Source organism: Columba livia, chromosome 10, assembly GCF_036013475.1.
Source record: "Columba livia isolate bColLiv1 breed racing homer chromosome 10, bColLiv1.pat.W.v2, whole genome shotgun sequence".
Taxonomy (NCBI): Eukaryota; Metazoa; Chordata; class Aves; order Columbiformes; family Columbidae; genus Columba; species Columba livia.
In genome coordinates, this window is record NC_088611.1 from 19,731,734 (window position 1) to 19,758,655 (window position 26,922).

The 26,922-nt window shown below is 45.2% G+C and overlaps 1 long non-coding RNA gene across 2 annotated transcripts in view; it reads right to left on the reverse strand.

Moving 5' to 3' along the window:
• LOC135580477 (uncharacterized) overlaps positions 1 to 26,922 on the reverse strand; it is a 47,106-nt gene that overhangs the window by 13,492 nt on the left and 6,692 nt on the right. For both annotated transcript variants that reach the window (XR_010475148.1, XR_010475147.1), the window contains exons 2-6: positions 25,603 to 25,658; positions 24,480 to 24,629; positions 20,571 to 20,702; positions 9,212 to 9,409; positions 2,977 to 3,155 (exon numbers count right to left, since the gene is read on the reverse strand). This is a non-coding gene — a long non-coding RNA (uncharacterized LOC135580477). The remainder of the gene's footprint in view (positions 1 to 2,976; positions 3,156 to 9,211; positions 9,410 to 20,570; positions 20,703 to 24,479; positions 24,630 to 25,602; positions 25,659 to 26,922) is intronic.

A 26,922-nucleotide genomic window follows, 5' to 3' on the forward strand; every position in this document is an offset into this window, starting at 1 on the left:
TATCCTGCAGGGACCTTCATCTGGAGATCCAACCCCTTTCTGGTTCACTCCTGTGTTAAGCCTGGCCTGTTGACAGAGGCTTTGATAACCAGTGGAAAAGGAAGGCTCGGTGGGTCATCTGATGCATCAGGGCAAGAAAAGAAAGGTACAGATCAGTCCAAGAGGATGCCATTTGCACTGCATTGGGTGTCAGCCCCCTTTCAGGAGGTAAGAAGCTGAAACCCCACCTGCAATGCAATTTTCAGTCATTTCTTGATTTTATTTTGTTTTGAAAGGAGATATCGAATCAGAGCATTTCGCAGCTGACAAGAAATATCTGGCCTGATGGCTAACTCCAAGCAGTTCATTAGGAACAAGAGTCAGAGGCATTTTTTAAGGTTTTATTTAATGAACTGATCCACCTAGCACTTGAAAGAGAAGCCATTTCATCTTAAAGAAGAACTGAAGCCCTCTGTGCCTCTGTCTCTAGAAGCAGCCAGGAGATGATGCTGCGTGTTTGCACCCAGCCTTGCTCCCTCAGCTCTCCCTCTGGCCAGGCTGTAAAAAAGATGTTCTAAAAGAGAGTGATGTGGCCTGACAGCCTTGACAAACACTGAAGTCTCCAATGACAAAGTGTCCATGGGTACCCAGCATTGTGCAGCCTGGACTTCCACAGCAATTTCTGCCCTCCAGCCCATTGCCCTGCAGCCGTGGGAGATGAACATCCCACCAGGAGTGGCTTCCTAAGGAGCGGGCAGGAACGAATGATGATCTTCCTGCTCACTGGCTGCCAAATCCCAGCCCTCCAGGGGCCACATCTCATGTAGTGACCACCTGGAATGAGACAAACTGCTCCAGGAGGGTTAGATTGCCCTTAGCTCCTGTGGCCTATAAGCTCTCTGTGTGTCTCGTTGATAGATCTCTATGTCCTAACTGGCTTTAATAGCCTATTTTGGTACCTGAGTCTCTCCCCAAGAATCAATAGTAAATAAATGAAATTCCCCTTAGGATTCAAAGAGGCAAAGTGCATTGGGAAACTTACTGGGCTGATTCCAAATCCAGCTCAGATTTGCCTTAGGAGCAGATCTAAGCTGGCTGTCTTCATCCTTGACCTTGTCTCCTTTCCCTTGGCACTTAGCAATCCTCTTTCCCAGCCTAAATAGCGCAAAAGATGCCGGGACTAGGTGTTAGCAACCACCCAAGTGAAGAGTTACTTTAAATCCAGACTGACTTTCTGACTTCTCCTGTTCTCCTGAGCCACCAGCTATGGAAATTTTTCATCTCTGATAAAGCAGATTAGCTACTGGAAATGTCAGAGAGAGGCTACAGATGGCTGCACTGTGGGGAAATATTTCCTTGCTAGCCCTGGAAACCGCTGAACACCGGACCCCAAGAGAGATGCTCCACAGTCCATTGCATAAAGTGACTTGGCCTGTGAAGCTGTTAATGCAGAAATACCCCAATGTGCTCCGTTCAGTGAAGTTTGCTAACCGCAGCGAGTCAAACCTACAGACAGCTTTCTGAAGGGGAGGCGGGGCAGGGTTTTTTTCCTTCTTCTTACTTCCATTTCTTTCTTCTTTAATTTTGGTAATGGATCAGAGTCAAATGAACAACATCTGGCAATTAGCACATCCCTCGCCTGGCTCCGATCTGCCACTAAATTCTGAGTGTTTGCCTTTATTTTTAAATGGGTGGCTGTCAGAGAGAATTAAATGGTGCCTAAAGAAGCACACAGACGTTATAATTAAAGGCACGCCAACCTTGACAGGTAGCTGGGAATGGAGCTCACAATTTCAACTTTTCATGGGAAAAGGGGCTGTTGGCATGCGCATGTGCTCTCAAACTCCATGTGTTTCCCCCAGCTGATCTATCCCCAGGTGCTTTTTATACACCCGTGCTTGCAATTAATTGTCTCTTTGTCTGCTCCATTTCAGCAGCCATCCAGTGCAGTATGGTGGTGATGCATACTTTAAATCTAGAAATAAAACTGGAATCCATTAGCTGTGATTCCATGTGCTTCTGTGGGGCTTTGCTGTTAACAAGGATAGAAATGATTTAATGGAAGGCAGAACAGGGAGCATAAACCTGCTGGTGCACAGACCATCCTGAAACCACATAGTCTGTGATCCAAGGCAAGTGCCTTCTAGGTGGGAATGAAACTTCTGGTGCTCTGGGCACTTCCCTGCAAGGCCATATTATTTTAATCATGGTCTTTCACCAACTCCATGATTGCTCATTCTGCTCCTAATTCCAACAGGGTGAAATCTTCCTCCTTTCAGTATTGACCATCCAACTCACAAGCTCACCCGAGTCTTTTAGGGAATAAAGGGAAGATGGAAACTGGTTCCATCTGCTTCCTGCTCAGCTTTGTCTCCAGTGCTGAATGGAGAACAAACATCACATTAATGGGATGTATCTTGGCCTTACGCCCCTGTTCAGAGGATTTCAGACTCTGAGGCTGCCAGTCCAGCTGCCACAGTTTTTAGTCTCTTGGTTGTTTTACCTGCTCTCTCTAGGTTTAATCTGGACAGTAAATTTACCAGATTTAACAGCCATGCTGTCCCATCTGGGGTGGCTTCAGTAAGGCGATGCTGACAATCTGGCTCTCAAGTTTTCAAGCAAAGATTTAAACAAAATCACTCCAGTGATCCTTGCGTTACCTTCATGTTACTCGCTTTGCTGACTCAGCTTCCCGAGAGCAGCATCTCCTGTTGGTGTTTAACAACCTCAGGATGTGCTTTCAGCTGCGCACCCAACGAGGGTGGTTTCCCACCCACCCTGGAAACCACAGGTGAATTTGGTGCAACATCAGTTCGCATCCCAGGGAAGAAGGAAGCAGAGAGAAAGAGTTAGGAGGGGACGGAGGAATAACACAGGCATAGTAAAGCAATCATAAAGCCAGTGATCACCTTGAAGTTGGCTACATATTTCCCTGCTTGCAAATGCTAACAGTGCTTTAGCATTGAACAGTCTCACCCGAGAAAAGCCAGGAATCACCTTTGTGCATCCAGCCCAGGTCCTTGTGCCTCCTCCCGGCTGCGAGGAGGAGGTGGGATGTCCCGCTGGTCCGAGCTCACCGCGCACACCAGAGCAATGGGATGAACATGCCTGCAGGCCATTCAGTGCGACTGTGTTGGGGAATAACCTCCCTCCTTGTTTTCTTGCTGCAAAAACGGCTGTAAATGAAAAATGACTGTAAATCCAGGGAGAAAAACACCAGATGGATGGTACATCTCTCTCTCTGTCCCACCCCTTGTAGCTTCTTCCCACCCTGTTCCCTACCTTTCTCACTCAACATCCGATATCTATCTCTTTCTTTTCACCCCCTCCTTTCCCTGCTCTCCTCCTCAGTCCCTCTCCCTGTCGCTGATGGATGGAACCATTAGTGGAATCACTGTAAATAATGTGTAAAGTTAGAAGTTACAACAAGGTATCTCATTAAAGCCGCTTCACTCATCTTACTTCCCAATTAATGTTTAAGGCTTCGCTGGAATGCGGTGACAATATGTCACAGCATATCATTGTGGCAGGCGACAGGAAGTTAATAACCCACTGGCCCTTAAAGGAGCCTTTAATGTCAGCTGCAGAGGAGTAAATAACATTGGTTTCTTCTCCCCCCACCTAGCCCCCCTTCTTTTCTTTTTCCTCTTTTAATTCGCTGCAGGAATGAAAGAGTTTTGTGCTGAAATAACATCATTATCTCATGAAGCCGCCTTCCTGCAGAGACAGAGCACAAAAGGTGTCGCCCAAGGGACTCTGGGATTTTCAGCAACTTCGTCGTGTTGCTCCAACTCCCCACCCCGAAAATTCGGGAACTCATCAAACGTTTGCCTTCATCACCCTTTCTGCCTCTATTCAGGCCTCCTTCCTTCTTTAATAAAAGAAATTCCATCATCCATATTTTCTTAGTACTAATTTCTACCCCCTTCCCCCAACTGCGAGCCCCTAAACACAACTTCACAGTGTCGGTGTAGTCAAAAGTTTCCTTTCATGTGTAACAGTTTTATCTACCATTATTGAAACTTTCCTCCTTTGACGTTGCTGCTTTCCGGGGGACGAGTCATCTTTGCCTTTCATTTTTCTACATACATGTTTGCTTTGAGGGCAGTCGCTGCTCTTTACCCTCCTGGTGCCACGTGATGGGGCTTGAGCCCTCCTGGACATCAACCACCACAGACTCCAGACCTGGAATGATCCCAAGCGGCTCCACTGGAGTCAAGGGAACTGCTCCGGTTCATCCCAGAGCTGCCAAAACTGGAATTGTGCTCCTGATTTCAGAAGAGGTGGTGTGGCATCAGTGTCACTAGCCCGGTCCCCTCTGGGGATGTAGAGATCCATTAATCACATGGCAATGCAACGTATATGACCCATTATTGGAAAACCATTTTGTAGATGTATTTCTCCCATGAGGAGAAAGAACAAAAAAAAAGTACATGTAGAGCATTTATTTTTTAAAAAATACAGGAAAAGTGTCTAGGGCTTGGGCAATGAATCCTACACACTCTGCGCAGCCCCGCCACAGACCTAGAACATCGTATCAGACAAATCATGCATGGATTTCTCATGGCCTCAATTTCTTCCCATACAGTGGGTCTAAAAATGTTTGCTCTCCGCACCTGGGTTATTGCTTTAGTGTTTGCAAAGGCCTTTCAAATTTCAGGCTAAACAGACAAGTGTTGTGACTATATAAATACTTATTCTTCTTATTGTACAAGGGACATTACAAATACATCCCTAGACTTATGTTCTAATAATAGGAAAATTCAGGATTAATATAAAGAGCAGGTTCCCAGCAATGAGATTAACTGTTATTGCGAAAAGGTCCCAAATGAAAAGTCAATGTTGGTTCTTTCAGAGCATTTATAACTTCACTAGTTCCAAAATTTTGGAAGGCAATATCCTCCTCCAAGAGAACAGGGATGACCAACTAAGTTGTGTTTCATCTTCACATCCGCCTTGCTTGCGCCATCCATAAACGTGATTAATTCAACCACCTGGTTCTGCCTCCCTGCACCGCTGGAAGTTTAATGAATTGGAAGTTCACACAGTGCTTTGGGATCCTCAGCAAAAGTCACAGCAGAAATGCAGATGTGCTTGGTTCCCCCCCCTTCTCTAGCTCAAATACATTATTGATTTGCTCATTTACCAGGGGCCACTTGTCAAAAGTATAACAGCATTAGCAGCACTTGACGTAATAGGGGAATGGAGAGGTCTGTGATTAAGTTTAGACAGCCTTGTTTGACTTAGTTAATTGGTTAAATATATTCAGTTACATGTGATGCTTCAGAATTTCGGCTCCAATAAAGTATAATATTAATTTTAATTAAAGCTCAACAGAGTTGGCCAAATATTTCTATTTTCTGAATATTTTTCTTAATCATATAATTCATATTCCGCTATAACAGGGACTCCGGTAGTAGCTCAGGCCTGGAACATTTTATCTGACCATGAAGACATGCTAAAGAAGAACTGGATAGGCTAACACTGAGGAGAAGCGAATTTATTAAAAACTTTCTGAGCTGAAGAAAAAATGAAGTGCAACAAGGCAAAATTCCCCTCTACCTCAAGATGGGATTAACCTACATCTTTCCTGACAGATGTTATTCTGCCATTTCTTAAAAACTGAAGATCTTCATGAAAGCCATAACTGCAGGAAGCCTCAGCTCTTCCTAAGTTTGCCAGGGATCCTTCCTGTTGACTGTCAGCCCTTGGTCACTGTTTCTGAGGATTTGCATCCATCACGATAGGAAGGGCAAAGAGTAACCTACAGGTTGCCTTAGCCAAGGGTTCCTAAAAGTAAGGGCTCTTACCACAGACCCCTGAATATTTCCAAAGGAAGAACTGTTTTAATGCCCTCCTTAAGGAGACTCCCATAGGACACAGCCCCATCTCCTTCACCTCAGCATTTGTCTGGAGGGGGGATATTTGTACTGGGAATGTGCTCATACAAAAGTCAGATTTGCAAAGAGATTTTTCAGGTGGCCCTCAACTCTTTTCTGGGGTGGCTTCGATCTGGTTTACCCAACTGCTGTCATCCTTGGGCCATCGAGGTCTCCATCCAAAGCACACCTGTAGGGACGTGCAAGCTCCAGTAACGCTACCAGACTGGTACAACTGGAGCAGACTCACCTTCACAGCATCCAGCAGGTGTTCAAAAGGGGGAGGTGGCTACCTCCCATGGACCACGCTGACGTAGTAATTACAAGAGTTGGTATCGCCTTCTTAATGACAGCAATTGGGAGCGCAAACACAGCCGCAGCACATTAAAAATAGCCCGTTGCTCCCCTGAAGCGGCAGCTGCATTTGAGGACTTTTCCCTATGCAAAGCTCTCCCAACCGCCCCCCCGGCTTTTCTGCCAGCTCCCCACCCCTCTGCTTTGCATTTCAATTATTTTTCCTTCTCTCTCTTTAAATGCAGACTCAAAGATCTGAAAGAAGAAAGATGGAAGGCAAGTCTTGTGCTGCCTACCGACCATAGTCTGGATTTCTTTATGTTACGTATGCAGGCGGTCAATTAAAAAGATGTAATATTTTTCTTCTGCAGCGTTGGGATCCAGCTCTGCAAGCTTTTAATTATCTGTATAGGTGGAGCCAGAACTGGGAGAGGGTGGAATCAGCATCTATTCTTTCAGCTGATCCATCCCTGAGAGCATTCAGCTCAGGTATTTTGAGCCCAGTGATAAAAAATAACCCCCTTTTGAAAGTTTTTCCTAGTGCTCTCTGCTGCAAGACCATTAAGGTTCTCATCTCCTGACTTCCACAGGTAAGCATTTTGTTGAACAAAGGCCCCAGCATGGCTCAATGATCACACCTTATTTAAAAGGTAGATTTATAAATCTTCTTTAGACCATCTGTACACGGTAAATGATGTTCCTGACACGTCTGACAACCCTCAGCACCGACTTCTGCTGGTGCACTTCTGACTATATTTAATGATGCACTCTACTCTGACTTTTTATCACCTATTAATTGCACATCTGCCCCTTAGAAACAATGCAGAGGGGAGCCTGTATGGAAGGTGTGGTGGCCCGTTTCTTCCCAGGGCTCTGGCAGGAATGCTCCGAGTCCAAATGACAGGGCTGATTGGCAGCTTCAGAGCCAATTACTCAGATCTTCCCCTAATCCACACTGGATGGATGAACGGGCAGCCTCCAACATCAAACAGAGGAGACAAGAACAAAATCCTCTGCGTTGTGTTAAGGATTCAGAGCAACCTGGTGCCCAGGCGGTGGGAGGGTTGTCAGAATTGCGCTGTTTAACAAGTGCGGCAGTGGGATAATGCATAAAAGGCCACAGGCAGGTTGGGACCCACTGTGCAGCAGCCTGGAGGAAGAAGCCTGACATCTTGCTCTTGTTCAGGGTGTCAGAGAAACCAGAGTAATGTTCTCTGGGGAGTCAGGCATGGGGCTGGAATGGAGTGAGATATAATTATGGAATAATGCGTGTTCTCTCCCCACCACTCCTCCCATTTCTAAATTGGCTGTCATGTCACTAAAAACGTTTCTGTGTTTCACAATCAGTCCACTTAACTGTAACAAAGCAGCGCAGATCTATCAAACTCACAATGAGCTCCGCTAATGACCGCTGAAATTACCAAATCAGTCCTGGTTCCCAACACCCTGCCCTCACCCCCCTGCCTCTCATCCATCATCGCGCTGCTCGTGGACCCGCTGGGGGTAAAGGAGCATCTCAGAGGCCACATCCAGCCACCTGGTACATCGTGTGAAGATGGTCTTCTGGATGCAAAGTGTTGAGGTTGTTGGGTTTATACCTCTTTTTAACTGCGAGGGGGCTGCTGGATGCTGGGGAGGACTCTAGGCAGTCACTGGAGGCACGGAAGGGAAAGCAGCAGAGCTACAGCCAGCAATAAAATACCAGCAGAGTGCATTGTTCCTGCTCCCTGATTATGCATTTAACTGCATTGCTAAGCACATCTCCTTTTTTCTTCCTTTTTTTTTCTTTTGGTAACCGCTTCTCGGAAGTGCAATCTCGCTGCTATTCAGATACAATGTGGCTTCTATTCTCTCTCCCAGTTTTAATTATGTGTCCGCCACTGCTCCTTCTCCAAGCTGGCGGGCTCCGAGATTCATAATTTCAGCCTGACACCATAGTAACCACTTAGTTTGATTCAAGACTCTAATGTCATCACTGGCTGGTCTTGAATAGAGCAGGGAGAGAGGGTGTAATTTGAAGGCAGCATCACATAGAAACTGCAATTATTTCTCCCTTTTGGAGGGAAATGTAAACAAAAGGTCATCGCTGGTCAGTGCTCTTCATTTCCATCCTCACACACTGACAAGCTGACTTTTTTGTTTATTATTTATTTCCTCACCCACCCGCATGCCTCCACACTGATACCAGGAGCAGCAGCCAGTGTTAGTTATCACTGGTCTGCAGGGATGTGACTGTACCCCTGGAAGAAATCCTCTGGAATTTGAAAATGGTCCCAGGTGGCTTGTGAAACCATGTTGGGGTCCCACTAAGAGACTGGAGGGATCTGTCTGTGCCAGGGGATGCAGCCGCTACAGCCCGATACCCCGGCAGCCAGGACACACCAGAGATGGGCAACTCAGGACTTGATTAAAATCTCCTTCTTTTTGCCTTCTCCCATTCAGATCCCACATAGAAAGGGATGCCTCCTGGTCATAGAATCATGGAATCATAGAATAGTTTGGGTTGGAGGGGACCTTTAAAGCCCATCCAGTGCCCCCCCTGCCATGAGCAGGGACATCTTCACCAGCTCAGGTTGCTCAGAGCCCCGTCCAGCCTGGCCTGGGATGTCTCCAGGGATGGTTCATCCACCACCTCTCTGGTCACACAAGCTCATTCTGACAGAGCTGCTGGACAGTAGTGCCACTGTCCAAGATATTAGCCCATGGTCCATGGTGTGCTCCATTTCTGGACACAACCTTTCTCTGATCCCACAGGGAAAGGCAGAGACACATAAGACGAATATCGGCGAGACAAATGAATGTGTACACACAGCAAAATGCGATTCACTGGGCAGCATTCGCTGCAAATCCCACTGCACTAAATGAAGCTCTCCTGCCTTCCCCCAATGGCTCAGTGATAGAAAGGAGTTAAGTGAAAATAAATGCTCATATCAAATCACAGGTATTGATTTTCTGAGCTAGTAAATGAAGGTGCTTTATCTCCGATGGGAGATTGAATGTCTGTGTGCTGCGCTTTGCTCCATTTTCATAAAAAGGAAGGCATGGTGAAATTATTTTACCTGGCTTCTCATAAAGTGTGGAGGGAGCAGAGTCTCATGTCAATGACAAGAGGTATCAATCAGGAAAAACGCCATGGCGACGATGGAGCCATTGAGGATTGATAATGGAATAACGACCCTGAGAGCCACTCTTGGACATCGCCTCGTCCTTCAGCAAACGTGGCAGCGTCTTTCACAGGTCTCTGTGGTCTCTTCCCCCTGCCAGGTGATGGAGACAGTCAGTAACCTGTTCTTGGCAGTTTTTGCTTTGCTAGAAGTCAAGCTCACATCTAAATAATTTAATTCTACTGGCTGGTTTAAGATGTGAACAAGGTTTTCACTGCTACTTATGCCCATTTTTGAGCTCTAATGAGTTCTGAGCAGGATGTGGTATTGAAATTATAGGTACATTACATTTAATAATCTGCAGAAAGCCTTAAAGGGAGATGTCCATGGCCTTGAGGAGTTGTTTAGAAGATCAAAGCTGATTGATGCAAAGTAATTCATGTAGATAGGGTGAAGTCACACTCACAAAGGTCCTTCTGGAAACACAACCTCTTTTTGACCAGGTTCATTTACACAGGCAGGCCTTGAAGTGAAAGAGCTGAATTTCTTCATCTGAGACCTACAGATCTGTGTTCAAATCTTCCATCTTATCTGGCAGTTATCCATTTTATCAGGTAATTTTCTGGCACTAGCAACCCATCTCTGTAGCCCTCCACCCAATCAACTATGCAATCAGCCCTGATGTATTTTGCTGCTGATATTTCTCGAAGTGGAAGAGATCAAATATATGAAAATAGATATAAAGGAGCAGGTCATTAAAAAGCTGGCCTCATGCTTTTGCAGTACAACATGGATTCCTGTGGTATAAAACTGTGCTGCTAGCCGCATTTTCACTCCTTGCCTTTCAAGGTCCTGCACAACACAACAAAGCAGATCAGAGAGGATCCTGTTTAACCCATCGACAGGGTGAAATGAAATGGCAGGTGGATTTCAGCCAGGAGTGACTTTTGCATGGGTGAGGGATGATTACAGAATCACAGAATCACAGAATCACAGAATGTTAGGGGTTGGAAGGGACCTCAAAAGATCATCTAGTCCAATCCCATGTTCCTTGAAGCCTGGCTACCTTTTATATCCTCATGGTGTTGAGTGGAGAGCCAAGCCTTGAATCACAGCTTCCATAGGCATAACCACTGATCTTAAACTCTGGGGCTTCTCAGTATCAACCTGAAGAGACTTGGGATGATACTAAGGGTGTGAGGGAGGCTTTACCATGCTGACACAGCCTGAGGTTATTGCTCTGCCCATCTCTAGCTTGACAATTTCTGCTGAAGTCTGGGAGCTGAAGCCAAACCCAAATCCATCAGTTTGGTGGAGAACAGCTCGTTTGTACTGTGGTGGATTTCCTAGCACTGATATGTAATGAAATAATAGACTGGGTGCTGAGACTAATTTTCACTTAATAGAAGTTAATAATAGGAGAGGTTATATGGAGCATAGTTGGAGGACAATAAGAGAGAAATTTGGCTCTTAATTCTTAATGGTTGAATCTTAGAGGTGGGAAGTGCTGCTAGGTGTCTAAAGAAGTGACAATGCTCGCTTTGCTGGAAAGAAAACCTACCGTGTATGGGAAGCAACAGACACTGCCCCATCAACCCTTCTGCCACCACGTATTGAACCTGGCCCTGGAAGGGAATGCTGGCTTGATGTCAGGCTCCCAAAGTGGTCTTTGCTGTGCGGTTGCAAAGCGGCACAGCGATGATAAGAGAAATAGCTTTGTGACAGCAGCCTTTGAAATTTACTTTATTATTTCTTGGTTATTGTACAGCCCTTCTCAAAGTGGTATGTGAGCATCTTCCAGCATCTTAGATCTGCTCAGGGAGGTGGGCACTTGAAATAAATAAATGGAACAAGGCACTGCACTCTTTTGTAGATCTCAATTGAAGCAGTCGACTCACTTTTCTCAGAGCCATGGGGCAAATAGGTGAGATTTCCTTTTTATTCCCAGTGGGAGTGTTGAACAGAAAGTGTTATCATTCTGTTTTGGTAGGATTTTGATTTTCATGATGACAATCTTTTTACGCCACTGAGATTTGTTAGCCTCTCTTTGCACCTGGTTGTGGTGTTTGGGTTTTTTTGTTGGTTTTGTGTTTGTTTTTTTGTTTTTGTTATTTTTTTGGTAGTGAAAGAAGAGGACAGGTTACTTTTCCCTATTATCCCCCCACCCACATGCCTGAAACATCTCTTTCAATAATCTTCTTACTGCAACAAGCAGAAACGTCGCCCTATGCAACCTCTCCGTAGAGTGTGAACATCAATCCTCTCTTATTAAGCTGAAGCTAAAATGCTCATAGACAAACTGTTAAAAAGAAGAAAGCATCCACGCTGTGGTGGAAAAGGTAAAATGCAGTAATTGTCCAAACCTTTCAAGAAAGAATGTCTCAGTAGGGAGGGGAGGACCTTTTTCCTTCCTGTGGCAAATTGCCAGAAGACTCCAGGAAACCTCACTTCACCAACATATATTTATTTTTAGGCAAAAAAAGTCACCTTTATTGCCCTTGATGCCTGTGAATTTGTTGTAAAGACAGAGAGGAAAAGCAAATCTCTTTCCCTGCACATGCTATCCCTGTCTCACATTGTTGCTCTTTTTTTTGAGTACTTTCTGAATCTGATTTATTTGCAGTCTCCCATAGAAATAAAGGTACTCCCTGTCATGTCTACACAGCAACAAGAAAGAGAACCAGAGCATGTGCAGACATATAGGGTGGATTAAGCTGATTAAATTCAGGCTTCTAAGTTTAAGCTAGTCACCCAAAGCTCCTTTCTTAGAGTAAACAGACATCTCATCAATATACAGTCGATGGAGCCAGAGGTGTAATTCATCCAATTCCAAAGGAGATGCTTAAAGTAGGTCACATGAATCACACCCTTAAGAGCCTATTTCTCCCCATTGACTATAGAAGGAACCTAGCATGACTAAATCATTTGTAGATATTGAAACCAAGGTTAACTGAAGTGACTTCTAACCATTGCACAACGCCACTCGTTGCTCTTGGATGCTCGCTTCAGCAGCTCTTCTTCCCTGATGTCACTGATGCTGTAGATTTGCTTTTGTGGTTATTCACCTCAGGAGAGTAAGGCAGGTTCAACCCTAGAGACAAGACCGAAGGCACAGGTCTCACCGTGGGATCCTGAGACAACCTCAGAGAGCTCTGCAGGCAGGATGGGGCAATCTGGAGAAGACAGTACCCCAAATGATAGTTTTATCATAGAAAAGAGTCATAGAATCATTTCAACTGGAAGAGACCCTCAGGATCATCAAGTCCAACCATAACCTAACTCTAGCGCTAAACCATGTGCCTAAGAACCTCGTCTAAATGCCTTTTAAACCCCTCCAGGGATGGTGACCCAACCACTGCCCTGGGCAGCCTGTTCCAGTGCCCAACAACCCTTTCTGTGAAGAATTTTTTCCTAATATCCAATCTAAACCTCCCCTGGAGCAACTTGAGGCCATTTCCTCTTGTCCTATCACTTGCTACTTGGGAGAAGAGACCAACACCCTCCATGTTACAGCCTCCTTTCAGATTGTATCCTGGTTTTGGATACAGTCCACCAGACAGCCCTGTGCACAACAGCTTCACTTTATGGATCAGTCCTCTGAAAGCATCTTTTGGCAATCAGAGATGACTAGCCACATGCAAAACCTCACATCCCACCAACATCATACCTGAAGTAAAGCAGAGAAAGAAGATGACAATGTGATTAAAACACCAGAATGTAGATGATCAACCCATTTTCTCTTCTATTCTGTATCTTTCTGACTTTTGGCAGATACACTGCCTCTGTGACTCCGTTTCCCATCTGCAGCACTGAAATAATTGTCTGTTCCTTCCCCCTCCTCTGGTTTACCTCTTAGACCACAAGTGCCAGGTTACAGAGGATGAAGACACAAAACCATGGCCCAATGAGTTGCTGGTCTCTGGACTTCATACACAACTTCAGTCCAAATAGCAATAAATATGAGTGTTTGAAGGCTGGGGAAGCATCTGAGCTCAGTTGGGAATGTGAAATGGGTTGACTGGGTGATTTCTGTTGCAGAAAAAGCCTTTATCCTCTCTTTGCTAGGAGATTATTTTAATGACCTTTAGGAAAACAAACAAACAAACAAACAAAACCAAAACAAAAAACCAACACCATCACCCCAAACCCAAAAAGCTTCAGGAAGACAGCATGAAAACAGACCTGTGAAATGCACACCTGCTCAGGTCTAACTAGAAGTCTTCCAAAGCAGAATCCAAAAGTTAGATGTGAGATTTTGATGCCTAGACAACTTTCTAAAGAGGAAAGAAACCTGTTACTGGCTGAACAAGTCAGTGCTTCTCACAGTTGTTTTCACGAATCCAGAAAGACAGTCCATATATTATTTAAACCCTCCAATTTACTGAACAGCTCAAACAGGTCCTCTCTACAGCAGTCAGAGTTGATGAGGGCTCACAGAAAACTTTGCAAAACAATCTGCTTTCAGCCAGTTCTGCTCCAGTCAGGGGAAGTTTTGCTCCCTTGACTGGATCATTTGCATGAATAAAGGTTTTTGCTCCTGTCACCTCTTACCTGCCTTGGAGCAGAACTTGTGGTGCTAGAAACACAGTCACCTGTGCTGCTTCAGAGAGAGGTGGTGTAGAGCTCCATGGCCCCAGGCCAGTGCCTTCATATGCAGCAATGACTCTACTGGCAACATCATAGCACAGATGTATTGGGGAGAGAAAGAAAAGATGAGCCTTTAATAACATCTATTCTGAGATCTGTTGGAACTGAAATAGCAGATATTAGCTGGAAGGCAAGTGCTCCCATCCATGGGTTTGAAAAGAGAATTGTGTTTAAAATCCTTGGCGATGCACAGGCAGCGAACTGCCCATCTGGAGTCCCTTGGGTACCAAAATGATGCATGTGCCATAAAAGGAGGTACAAGTCCACATGTTTCCAAATAAAACGCACACAGGCAGGGCTCTGAGAAGCTGTGAAACTGGGAAGTAAACCAAACTTTCTCACTCTTCAAATAATCTTGGGATTTAGTTTTTCAGCCTGCGCTTGGATGCACAAACAAAAGTTTGCATCTTTTGTTGAAGTATCTAAACAAGCTCTTTCTTCCTTAGTAACAATCCTTTGCTTCTCCTGCATTTTCTCATGTCTGAGTCATGAAGTGATGTGTTTATATTGGAAATGTGTGTGAGCAGCTCTTCCCTAACTAGTTGGGGTCTAGAAAGAAACAGCTGAACAAGTACATGCTGGTACATGCACAGACACACATACAATGGACCCAGCACAGCTAGTTATAAATCTAATAAACTGGCAAGCACTGTGATCCTTATTCTGCCCATAAATAATTCACTGCCAAGATGCTTGTAGGAACAGCACCTTCTGGATAGTCCATGGGAAATTCTAACGGGTACTGAGCTCTGCTGACTCCAGTTATTAATCCTGTTTATTGCTGCAGTGCCAAAGGGCCCACATGGAATGAGTCCCCTTTGGGCGAAGCACTGTATAAACACAGACTCTTGAGTTTAAAAGGACTTTGGGAGGAGAAATCTCTGGTGTAACTATGTTAGCCCAGCCTCAGGACTGTCAAGATTCAAAATTTCTTTCCTCTCCAAGAAACAGCAAAAGCTTTTAGGCAAAATTCTTTCCTTGATGTTAGAAATAGACCCAAGCTGCTGAGTCTGAAGTCTGATGGGGATGTGAATGTCTCCAGCTCTAAAGGCTTTGGATGGGTTTTGCTCATTTAGAGGGGTCTTTCTGCAGCATATTTCACCCCATTGGGAGCAAGTAGCAGAGAAGGGATGAAGATTTTGCCCCTTCTTCTGGGAATGCTTTGTTTCAGAAACATAATTTGCCTGGCAAAAGGTACACATTCTCAACCAGATGGACTGCCCTGCACTACAAACATGCAGAAGTCCCAGACCTGGTGGCTTTCCCACATGCTGCTTCACTGAAGGGAAAGAACAGGGAGCAGTTTCTGTGCCTCCTCAACCCTGGGCTGGTTTGCCATAAAATGCCAGGGAGAAGAAGCTGTGGAGCAGATACTTTCTACAGCAGCAGTGATCAGTGAAGTGAACAAGATTTGTTTCCAGGGGCAGCTGAGCAGCCATTAGACCATCACCAACCTTGACCAGTGGCCTAAGCGTAAAAGAATCTAAAAATATCCCGTTATCTTGTGAGTCAACCTGTCCCTTTCCATTGTGGTTTCTAAATAAGCCCTGGCGGAGGCTGAGTTTTCAAAGCGTTATTGAAAGCATTCACTTCAAGTGGTACCTTTTTCTTTACCCAGCAGAGTGGGTGAGATAGGATTCAGCAGAGGTAGCTGTAACCTCCCCTCTACCGCTTACTCTACTGCAGCTTAGAAATGACATTTCAATTGCCTTAGCTATAAAGTAGAGGAGAGCTACAGGTCCACGAAGGTCTCTGAGATCTACCAGTAAATGTTCCCAGTCAGTGCTGATCAATATTATTGACTTTTTTTTTTTTAATCCTGAATCACAGTCTTGATTTTTCAAGGGGCATGACCTAACTGAGGTGGCTCCGTGGTTCCCTGAGCAAAGCCTCTTGCTGTGGCTTCCGCTGGCTATGGGATGCAAAAGAGAACTTCTGCCTCTCCGCTGGACCACTCACCTCATCATAGGCTACCAGGATCCTGCCCATATTGTAAATCAACCTGTCTACACTTCCTTCCTTCCCACCCCTGATGGAACAGGTTGCTTGGACTGTTTTCATACCAGCTTCCAGAAGGTCATTAATGCTGAGCCTAAGCATGGGATTGGACACACTTAGGGAGACCCCCCAGGATTCAGGGCTGAGAGCTTTGTTAAAAGGAAGATTAACAGGGAAGTTAGTTCCCCACACAGCAACAGCTGTAAAGAAAAAGGGAGTTACTGGTAACACTGGGCAGGGAGGGAGGCCGAGGAGCTGTGGTGGTCTCAATATGATTAATAGCTCCAGGCTGTGTCTTGAGTGTGACAGTGGGGACTGTGGCTGTGGGCTGCAGCCATCCAGGTGAAATTCCCTGAAATAAGACCTTTATACATATGTGTATAATATAATCTTGCAAGCCATAAAGCAAAGGTTGGCTCTACCTCTTCCAAGGTGGGTTTCCCAATAACGCCTTAAATGAAGTGTCTCAAATAAGGATTTAATTTAGACTCAATAAAGAGAGTTATTGCTCCGTAATGAAATAGCAAGTAGTTATTGCAAACACATTTAGAGAGGTTTAACAGCCTCGTAATAGATATGTAGAAGCTGTGGCCTGGCTAGGAAAGTTCACTGAATATCTACTTAATCTTATGCAGGTATTTTCTTTTCTTTTTTCTTTTTTTCTTTTCTCTTAGTACACAATTACAATATCATTAAATTTGTATTAAGGAACAGCCATGAGTGGGAAAACCCAACTAGTTCTCCAGCATTGGCTGCCATTGTCACCCCTCCAAATCACCACTACTACTGTCATTTGGAGTTAAATTCAATGCTGCTGCCCCCTCCATGGCCTATTCAACGTATTAAATTGAGGCTGATGTCAGGAACTGGAGACTCAGGTAGGACCAGGTTTGGGGTGCAGGGTGCTTTTACTTTATGAGCCGCTTAGGAAAGATTTCTCAGCTGAGATATAATGTCTGCAACACATTCAGCAGGGTCCCGATTCTCTTCGGACCACAATAGGATGACTTATGGGGTGGTGCTCGGATTTGGGGATCATGTGCATCTGAGGAAAACAAAACCAGGCTTGATTTGGGACAAGGAGGCTCCTGCAGGAGCAAGGGGGCAGCAGAATTTGAGAGGAACATGGTTCCTCTCCCTGTGCTCCGTCATCTACCTCTGGAGCTCAGAATTGCCTCCTACAAAACCTCCTACCCACCCACTAAGCATTAACCTCTACAAGATGATCCCAACCCAGGGCAAAACGAGAACTTCAGGCTTAAAGGTAGCAGGTACGATAGTGGATGCAGGTAGAAAGCAGAACTGATGACTAAGAGAAAAACTACAATCACACCCCGTGCTGTCACAAAAAAACCCCACATGTTCCAGCTAACAGAGGAGAGAATCACACTTTCTTTCCACCAGCCAATGACTTAAATTGATCTAATGTAGGAAGCCATCTTGGCTAATCCTAATTTTATAGGGTCTAACGGCCAACGCTTAGCTGTGATCACACTTTGCCCAGTGTGTGAAGGAGACACAGCTCGAGTTTGGGTAAATGCAAAGGCAAGTGAGAGATGATCTGCTTTACAGCTGCAGAAAATGAGGCAGGAAAGCGGGGAGGAGGGGAATAAACCCACCCTGATGGAGTGAGGTAGCTCCTTAGCACATCACAAACTGCACCAACGGATCCTGAGCAACCAGAGATCTCCCTCTGTATTAAAGATTACTTTCCCTGTAATCTGTCTTTTAGGATCTAAATGGCCCATGAAAGAGGCTTCCGATGAAGTGCTTCTTTTGCTTTGTTACACTCTGGGTGGAACTGGTGCTCCTGAAAATGAAATAACTGAATGAAGTTGAAAAGGAGAGCTGGCTGATTGCAAACACGTGGTGCAGGAAGCTCCTCAACATCAGGTTCAATTTGTTGCAATTCTAGCCACGATTAATCCTGGGTCAACTCTAACATTCTATGCAAACAGAAGTAAACCATTTAATCTTAGATTTTGGGAAACTTCTTGTAGATACATGAAACATAGATACCAAAAAATCACTTAGATTACTTTTTTTCTACTCTGAGGAAAACTTTTCAGGTATTTTGAAAAAGAATTCATTCACTGAAACATGCAAAACTGCAAAATTATTTGGCTGACCCATGCCTGCAATTCAACAGAAAATGCTCATGAATGGATCCATACAGCTTGACTATCAAAGGAAGATAAGCTTCACATTTAAGTTTCTTGTTCCAATGGGATTTCACAAAGATGAGAAGATTTTTTTTCTCATTTTTCTTTAAAGAATATTCAATAATTAGCTTTATAAGGACCACAATGGATGAAGGAGGAAAAAGCAAATTAAACTTACTAAAACCAAACCCAACAAGCATAGCAACATTGTCTACACTTGAGGAAAGGCAAGATATAATTGACTAGCACAGTGCACAGGAAGACTATCTTCTTTCCTTTTAGCAATCCAAGTACTTGCTGTTATAGCAGTGAAGACATGTTTTCCAGCCATTGCAGCTTGCACTGATCCACAGCCGTTCAGGGACACAGGACACACACAACCTCAGCTTATGGCTCGACTTCTTGCTTTCCCTTAGGACAAGTGAAACGCTGCACTACACAAATGTAGTACCAGCCAGTGGCATTTCTGCTGAATGAAGTGGATGAGGCTTGCTGGGCACATGAATGGCTGGGAGGCTGAGTCCTGAAGTGATGAAAGATGCTGCATGGAGGAGCCGGGCAAGGGAACAGACTTTTCAGCAAGGCCTGTTGTGATAGGACAAGGGGTGATGGTTTTAAACTAAAGGAGGAAGATTTAGGCTGGAGATGAGGAAGAAATTGTTGCCCCTGAGGGTGATGAGAGCCTGGCCCAGGTTGGCCAGAGAGGTGGTGGATGAACCATCCCTGGAGACATCCCAGGCCAGGCTGGACGGGGCTCTGAGCAACCTGAGCTGGTGAAGATGTCCCTGCTCATGGCAGGGCTGGCACTGGGGGAGCTGGGAAGGTCCCTTCAACCCAAACTGTTCTGGGATTCTATGATTCTATAACTCTTCTTTCCTCTGTGATAGCCATTGTGCTCCACTAGAGAAGAGAGGGGTTTTTTTGACACATGCCGTCTAAACTGCATACAAAATAGTGTTGCCACAGGGTGGAAGATAACAAGCTTGAGACTCAGCTTTTGAGAGGGTTTATTGGCAAACTGGTGATAGAGGAGATGGAGCGGAGAGGGTTGAGTCCCAGGGACCATGTCCACAGCACCATGCACAAACACTTGAGCCAGCAAGGAGGTAAACGTTGACGTGGTTTGTCAGAAGCAGGAGCTTGGCTAAAATCCTCAGCTCATCGAGCAAGGCAATGCCCATCACGAACAGCAGAACAAATTAGTCTTCCTCTTTGGCACCGAAAAAGTAACTCATAACCCCCAGGTCAGAGCAGAGGGAACGTGGCTTGCAGAGCATTGCTGGTACAACGTGCCTGTATGGTAATCTGGAGAAGAGATTGGCCTTTTTGCTGCCTGGGAGAATCATTTCTCCTTCATCTCAGAAGGAAATTTTCCCAAGCCCTGGATCCACTAGCAATAAAACTATATATCTGTTTTTTCTTGGCTCCATCCAGTTGTCATCCTGGGAGCTGTTTGTGAAATTTGGCTATTGAAGCATTCAGGCTCTAGGCCACTTGTTTTTTCCAAATGGCTCCTGAATTAAGCAGCGAGCCTGGGAAGCCAGAAGCATCCCAGTGAGCAATCGGATGAGAGCTTGTACCTGTAAACCTGATGGGCTGAATTTTGCTCTTCTTTGCCCTCCTAAACACTGTGAAAAGGTCAGGGAAATCACTTTGCTGTGTTAATTCAGCAGTAGCAGGCAAAAGCCGAGGAATATCTGAAAGACCTCTGTGCTTTTCAAGCTTATACATTGCTCTTCTAAGGGAGAAATTAAGCGAATTTCCTCCCAGCCCCAGAGACCTGAAGACACAACAGTGTCCCTACAGATGTCAGAACAACTTTCTCCTTCAAATCTCCATGAGATCTCGAACAGCTGCTTCATTATTCCTTAAAACAAAAGGGCAGTTGATGTTCCAGATGTTTGCGATTGCAACTGAATGATTTCTTTCTTTTCTTCCCCCAGCATCCATCCCCACACTTTCTTTTGCAATTCTGTCATCTAATTTGCAAGCGCAAATCACATGAGCACAACCTTTTGCCTTTCACCTCTGCCTCATTCCAACCCTATCACTGATTAGATGTACAACACCATTCAAAGGAGATATCCCATGGACAGAGGCAGGAAATGGCTAAATTATTTGCCTGTAGGGTAATTTGGGGTAATTATTGAATGGAGGACATTAATAGCAAAGTAGAAAACCTGCAAGTTTAGTGATTCAGCTCCTTTCCTACCAATCCCAGAGCAAACAGCAAGATAAAGCCACAATTTGCCTAGGAAAGCAGGCAGTTAAATAAAGTAGGTTACATGTGCCTTTGACAAACACAGCCTTCAATGTTCCAAAAGGTGCACATAAACTTGTTATACCCACCAAAAAGAAGCATTCCCAGAGCTCACTATCATAAAAGTGCAATGAACAGAAGGAGAAGGAAAAGTGGGAGGCAAGAACAAGGCGCTGAGTTATCCGAATTCAGCCACGTCTCATGAGATGCCCCCTCCAAAGTGTCCAAGCCCCACTTGACCACAAACCTGTGGATGTTGCAGCCACCAGGGCCCTGGGCTGGGGCATCGTGGCCCTTTGATCCAGCTCCGCTGCAGAGAACGCGTGGGGAGAGCTGATTTCTCTCTCCTTCCAATGCACAAACATCTTCGACCGCACCTCTGGGGAGAGAGGAAATTGTCAGCAAAGTAAATTGCTTTTTGGATTGCTTTTTGTCCCGTTGTGAGGGCTTCAGTTTAGGAGATATCATGGGAAGGGGTGACACAGGCAGGTGAAGACCCTGCATCCCAGAGCCTGCTGCAGGGGCACAATATATTAATAAACCAATTCCTTGTGGCTGAGGCAAGAGCCCAGAGCAACCACTGCTTCTTTGGAAACCTATAGTTTTCTGCTGGAGGGGTGGGGACAGGAAGACCTATTTTCTACCTAAATAATAAAAATAATAAAGGGAGACAAATAAATAAATAAGTAAATCCTGCTTGATAAATGCATTATTAGCTGTAGTAGGAGCAATTACAGGAAGAATGGGAAGTGACAGCTGCAGGCCCCAGATAGCCAAGGCACAAAAGAGGAGTTTTAGACAAATGTCCTTCAGATAATGGGTTTGTTTCTCGCCTAGTTTGGGAAGGGAGGTGGCAGATATGGGACGCATTAGCAGGCTGTGCAGCACATAGGGAGCAGAGATGCTCTGTACTATCCCTCTGCAGGAATAATTTAGCTTTGTCTTCTTCCCCAGTGCATCTGACTTTGTGTTTGTTTAAAACAATGTGAGTTTCACTGTCCTCACCCCATCTGCATGGAGTTGTTCCCACAGAGATGGAAAAGAGGGTCCTGGGATTAGCTTCTTTATAAGCATCTCTGTAGCAGGACTGGGAGCTCAGATTAACAAAATCATGGGGTGACCTCTGGGAACGGCATCCCAGGCTCTGGGAGTGTCTGTGTTGGGAAGGAGGTTGCAATGGAAACTTGATCCCAACAGCCCAACAGAGACAATCCAGAGGCTGCTATCAGGAGGCCACTTCCTCCAGATATCTCAGGAACCTGCAGAATTCAGGTCTGCCCAGGAATATCTCATTCACCAGGCATCTGTTTGCTTTCTCATCAGCCTCCCCGGTATGTTAAATCCTCTCTCCCCTTAGCATAGCCCAAGACTGTTGCTTAAAGCTTCGGTATTTGTGAGCCTTGTGTATCCTGATCTTAAATCTGTGTGTCCCCTCTGCCAGGTGCTGCTTGGCTAGGACACGGAGCAGCTCGATAGGGATCATAGGGCATCATTCAGCTCCAGACCTTGCACCAAATGTTTAAACTATGATTGCTGGGAGCTCACCATTACCTCTTCCTTCGGTGCTTTTCCCACCACTAAGGATGAACTGCAGATAAAGTGAAGCAAATCACCTTCTGTTTTTTCTACTGACAAGCTCTATCCATGTCCTTAAAACTGGGATTCAGGGCCCTACCTGTTGCCCTTTTCCTGTGAGGCACTCACCTTCTGCTGCTTTAACCCACGGCACTTTTCCCATCACACATTAATGAAAGCTTTTGGCCATTTCAGGAGCTCGGGAAAGTGTAGGTGATGGAAGGTGGAGGGAGAATGACTCCATAATAACAGTGTGAGAACCAGTTGCAATTTGCTAGGGATGATGACACTGAGGTCAGATAAGCTGTATCGTAATTTACGTCCGGGAAAAATGTAACCAGACATGACCAGACAACGAAGGATCACTCTTGCAGTTATTATGAACAAAGAGCATGCAGAGGGAAACCATAGAGGCCTCTCTACAAGACCCCTCTGCCTTCAGCTGAGCTCAGGCTTAGCCTAATTAAGTGACCTGGTTTGCATTGGTATTGTCTGCTTGGTCTCCTATGTCCCCTTCTCACTGGGTGTCATTCGGAGCCATTAGCACAGACAGCACAACCCTACCAGGGATTCCCTGAGGGCATTTAGAAACTTGCCAAGCAAAATGTGATCTGTCCAGCCTGAGGCAACACCCAGGAGGGAAGATTTCAACCTGAGCAGTTAGAATTTGGAAAAGTTGTAAGTAACAGAAAGTGAGGTCTAATAATAGGAAGTGTTAGGCAGCCTTAATAGAAAGCACATTACGGGGCCTGTGCACAGCATATAATGTATCGTCTCCAAGTTAATTGCTCATCAGTTCAGTACATAAACAAAGACTGATGTTGTGACTGTGCAAGTGGCAGGGCTCATTCCACCCTGAGTTTCTCGCTGCTAAAAAAAGTCTTGTGCCGAACACCATCCCCTGCCTGGAGTGACAGCAGTGTCAGGGACCGCAGCTCCCTAGAAAGCCAGGTGGCCGTGCAGGACTTGAGGAACTGGAGGCAACTCAGTCCCAGGGTGCAGTGCAGCCTCGTTGGGACACCAGCACAAAGGACATGTTGCATCAGTGCCCAGAATTGATCCTCGCATCACTCACACGGGTATGGATTGCTGGACCTGGGTCCAGAGATCCAAACCACGGTATCCACAATTCCTTGGGTACCATAGGATCTCGTAGGGCACTATTTCAAGAGATATTTTCTCCTTCACCCACAAAGACATACCTTCTTTTTGTGCTAGGTATAAAGACAACAACCCCATCTGGGAGGCTGGAAATGCTATTTATTTGCAGCACCCTGGGAAGTCTGCACAGCCATCCCAGGCAGCACTAGCATCCCTGCTGCAACTGCTTCTGTTTGGTCCCTGGGGCTGTCCAGAGTATATTTGCCAGTTCGAAAGGTCTGTGCACACATTTCCTAATTATGTGTGCATGAATTTTGGTGGGCAAAAGCAGGAACCTGATGTTTATAAGCTGGACACAGTAAGGTCAGCGCCTTGCAACTAGCCTGATGGGTCTCTAAGTCTGCACCAAGCCTGTGGCCAGCGCATGGCATTGAAAACTGAATTTGTATGGCTTGAATTTGCATCCTGGACTGTCCCTGCTGGAGCAGAGCTCCTTGGCAATGCTTCAGGAATTAATCTTAAGGGTTAGCCATGAGAAATGCCCAAAATCTGCTGTTCCTGTGGCATGAATGACTGGTCTCACCTGGAATCATACGGCAGGAGGTGTAATGAAGTGTTGGTCTCTGGCAGCAAATAGGTCTAGACAGATCACCAGGCTGCTTCTAAATGGCAGAGGATAAATGGCCAGAGGTGAAAATTATCTGCTCTCGGGAGTCCACTGTTCGCAATAGTCTCACTGCCCAGGAAGGTAGTGTAAGTTATCCCACGGCAAAAGATATTCTAATTTGTCTTTGGCTAAGCCTGCGAGTCTGTAATCAGTGCTGCTAATCTTTAATAAAAGGGGTTCACAGGAGCCTTTGTTTATAATGACATGGTGGGTGATAGCTCTTTCTTGTTATAATCCCCTCTCAGAAAGCATCTGACGGGGAAAACATCTCCCTTGATGGTTTGCTTAAATTTTCATTTGCCAAAACGCTGAATAAACTTCTTGTTTGTCTAATGGAACTAGAAGGAATTGTGACACTTTTATTGTTTGTTTACTTCCTCACTGGGGCACCAGCTAAATTGAAGATGTCATCACACAGCAGTGAGAATCAGGCTTCTTAATTTAACTGATTGGTTTGCAAACAAGGGTCTCCAAAGCACCGCTGAGCCATACAGGCTTTGCAGTGACCATGGGCTGAAACACATCAGTGAACCACAAGCAAAAGAAATGCAATGGGGAGGTAATCCCAGAAAAGCTGCTTCTTTTATAAGGTATCACACAGAAGCACCGGTCAAACGGCATCTGTAAAACCAGCAGCGAGAAGACAAAGAGAGCAATACATTTTGCTATAAGCCCTACATAATTAGCAGCTGCTGCTGGATTAATGATAACACTAATTCTGAACAGGGGAAGGGGGACTGGATTTCTTGCCTGAATTCCCTCTATTATTCACTCTTTTTGTGCCTTTAAAACCAAGAGTAAAGTTGCTCTCACTTTACACCGCACTGAGCAAGGAGATGCAGCACTCGGGATGCAGACGGAGGAGCATTCCCCCACGGATCAGTGAGATTTTCAGGCAGATCAAATGTTGAGCTTCAGGTAATTGGCAGAGATCCTTTAATGTCTGAGTTTAACACTCACCTACTAGAAGAGAACACAATTAGGCAATGAGATGTGGAAGAGTCTGAAGTGCCAGGTATAATAATTCAGCCGTAGTACACTGTTCAGCAGAAAGCTGAAGGCTGAGAGCTGTCAATTACACCAGGGGTGAATTAATACAACCAGATTCATGCACTGAAGCATCTTATTATTGCTATGATCGCATTTTATTATGAAGCAGTTTGGGTAAGGTTATTTTTTTTAATTTATTTATCTATGTTAATTTTGTACAGAGGCAAATAAGTTATGAGTTGGGAATTGTATTAATTGCACTGCTTGGAAATATTTTAATAGCCGATTAGGTCGTTTGCTAGTCGTTGCTTTTTTTTCCTTTCTCTTTCTGCTCGTTATACAGTTATGTTATTTGTACAACAAACATCATGGTGTAGTAAACCATAACCCCTCTTCTTTCTCATCCTACACAAGGTTTACTAGTCACCCCCTAACCTCAGCTTCCTGACCATGCATTTCTTTGCATCCCCCATGTGCATTTTAAGGGCAAACAGAAGTCGATTTTACAGTCTGGAGGGAGGTCTCCCCATCCTTCCCAAGGCAAATAAACTGCATTTCACTCCCACAGCAAGCACAAGGGGGCTCAGCAATCAGAATCCCACAATCGAAATTCAGCCACATCCACCAAATAATGTCACACACTGAGGCGTGATTGCGCGGCGCCATCCCCTCCTGCCACCAGCAACACTGCTTCTTGTAGCCCAGGTGAGACAGAGGGGAACCAGTTCGGTTTGGGAAGCCGCTAATGTGCCTTTTGCTTCTAGGTCATGGTATCTAACCTGGGCTCACGGCCAGTGTTGGGTGAATATTTGGGATGGGTGGGAAGCTGTCACTTCGCAGGACGTGGCATGGAGGACACCAAGTGAAGCCAAGGACTGTGTGGAGATCTTGGATGTGCCATGAGAGACCGTGGGCAGGAGGCTGGTGCCCATGTGCTCGTTCTTACCGTGAACGATGCTCCTGGGGTTCTCAGTCAGTGCCTTGTAACCTCACAGATCCCATCTTTGTGTAGGAAGAGAGGAAAAAGGCAGGGTTAGGAGAGGAAGAAATAATTCCTGTGGCCTCTCCTGTTCCCTTACAAAACTACACAAGGAAGAAACAATAATTTTCAAAAGCCCTGATACGATAAGGAGAGAGGTTTTTGCCCATTACATTTGAAGGAATAGAGATGCCAGAATATTTGTGACTGTTACAACTCAGACTGGAAGTCTCAGCCTAGAGACGTGAATTAGTTCTTCGGTTTGACAAGACAGAGCTGCAGGATTTTCCTCCTCCCTCCTCATGTGATGTGAGTTTTGTGGTTTCACCCCCCAATAGATATTTATCTGTGGTTTGCAGATGACAACTACAGTCTCCAGCTCAGCCCCTGGGCTGGTTCTGCCTTTCTGGACACCTTTTTTGAATGAGAGCGGCCTTTAAGCCCCACAAATTGAGAGAAAAGGATCCTCCTCTGCCTCCTCCACAGGTATTTCTGCACAGGCTCAACAACTCGTGCTGCTAACATCAGGAGCTCGGAAACTTAGAAGAATCCTACAGTAACATTTTTCTTTTGCTTAATTACCGAAATAGACAAATTGGAAATTGGCCCATCATGAAGATAAACAGCAATTAAAAAAAAAAAAAAAAAGAAGCGGTTGAGAAAACTGTTCCTACTAAATTATAATTAACCACCCACCAGCAGGTACCTGGTGGAGGTGAGAGGGGCGGTGTGAGCGGATCGGACCGCGGCGCTTCCCGTGATGCTCCTCCATACGGCACCTCCAGGGCACTTAATGCCCCATTTTGCTTTCAGTGCAATTATAAAAGGCCACTTACATTTGCCACCCCCCCCCCTTTTGTCTCCCCACCCCAAGATCTCTAATAGTCTAAATTATCAGCAAATTGCCTATTTGATAAGGGCAAGCCATTTTGCATTGAGAGCTGAACTATTTCCCACTTCTGGGGGATAATATTAGGCAAATAACAAGCATCATTCTTTTGACATGTACAATTATTTGCCAAGTGTATGTTTGAATAGCCTGCTCCTTTGTGTGACAGGGTCCGTTCCCCATTAGCATACTTGACAGATGAATATGCTGGGTCCTTGTGGAAAACCTGGCAGTAACCATGGTGATTGGGAGACAATGTTTTGAGTGAGGGATGTATTATCAATTTCAACTGGAAGTAAAAAAAGTGTACTGCTAACGAGCTGATCTGCGATCCAGGAGAAATACATTGTTCCCAGGTAATTAAGCCAATCTTGGTACTAGTTTTAAACTCACATAAA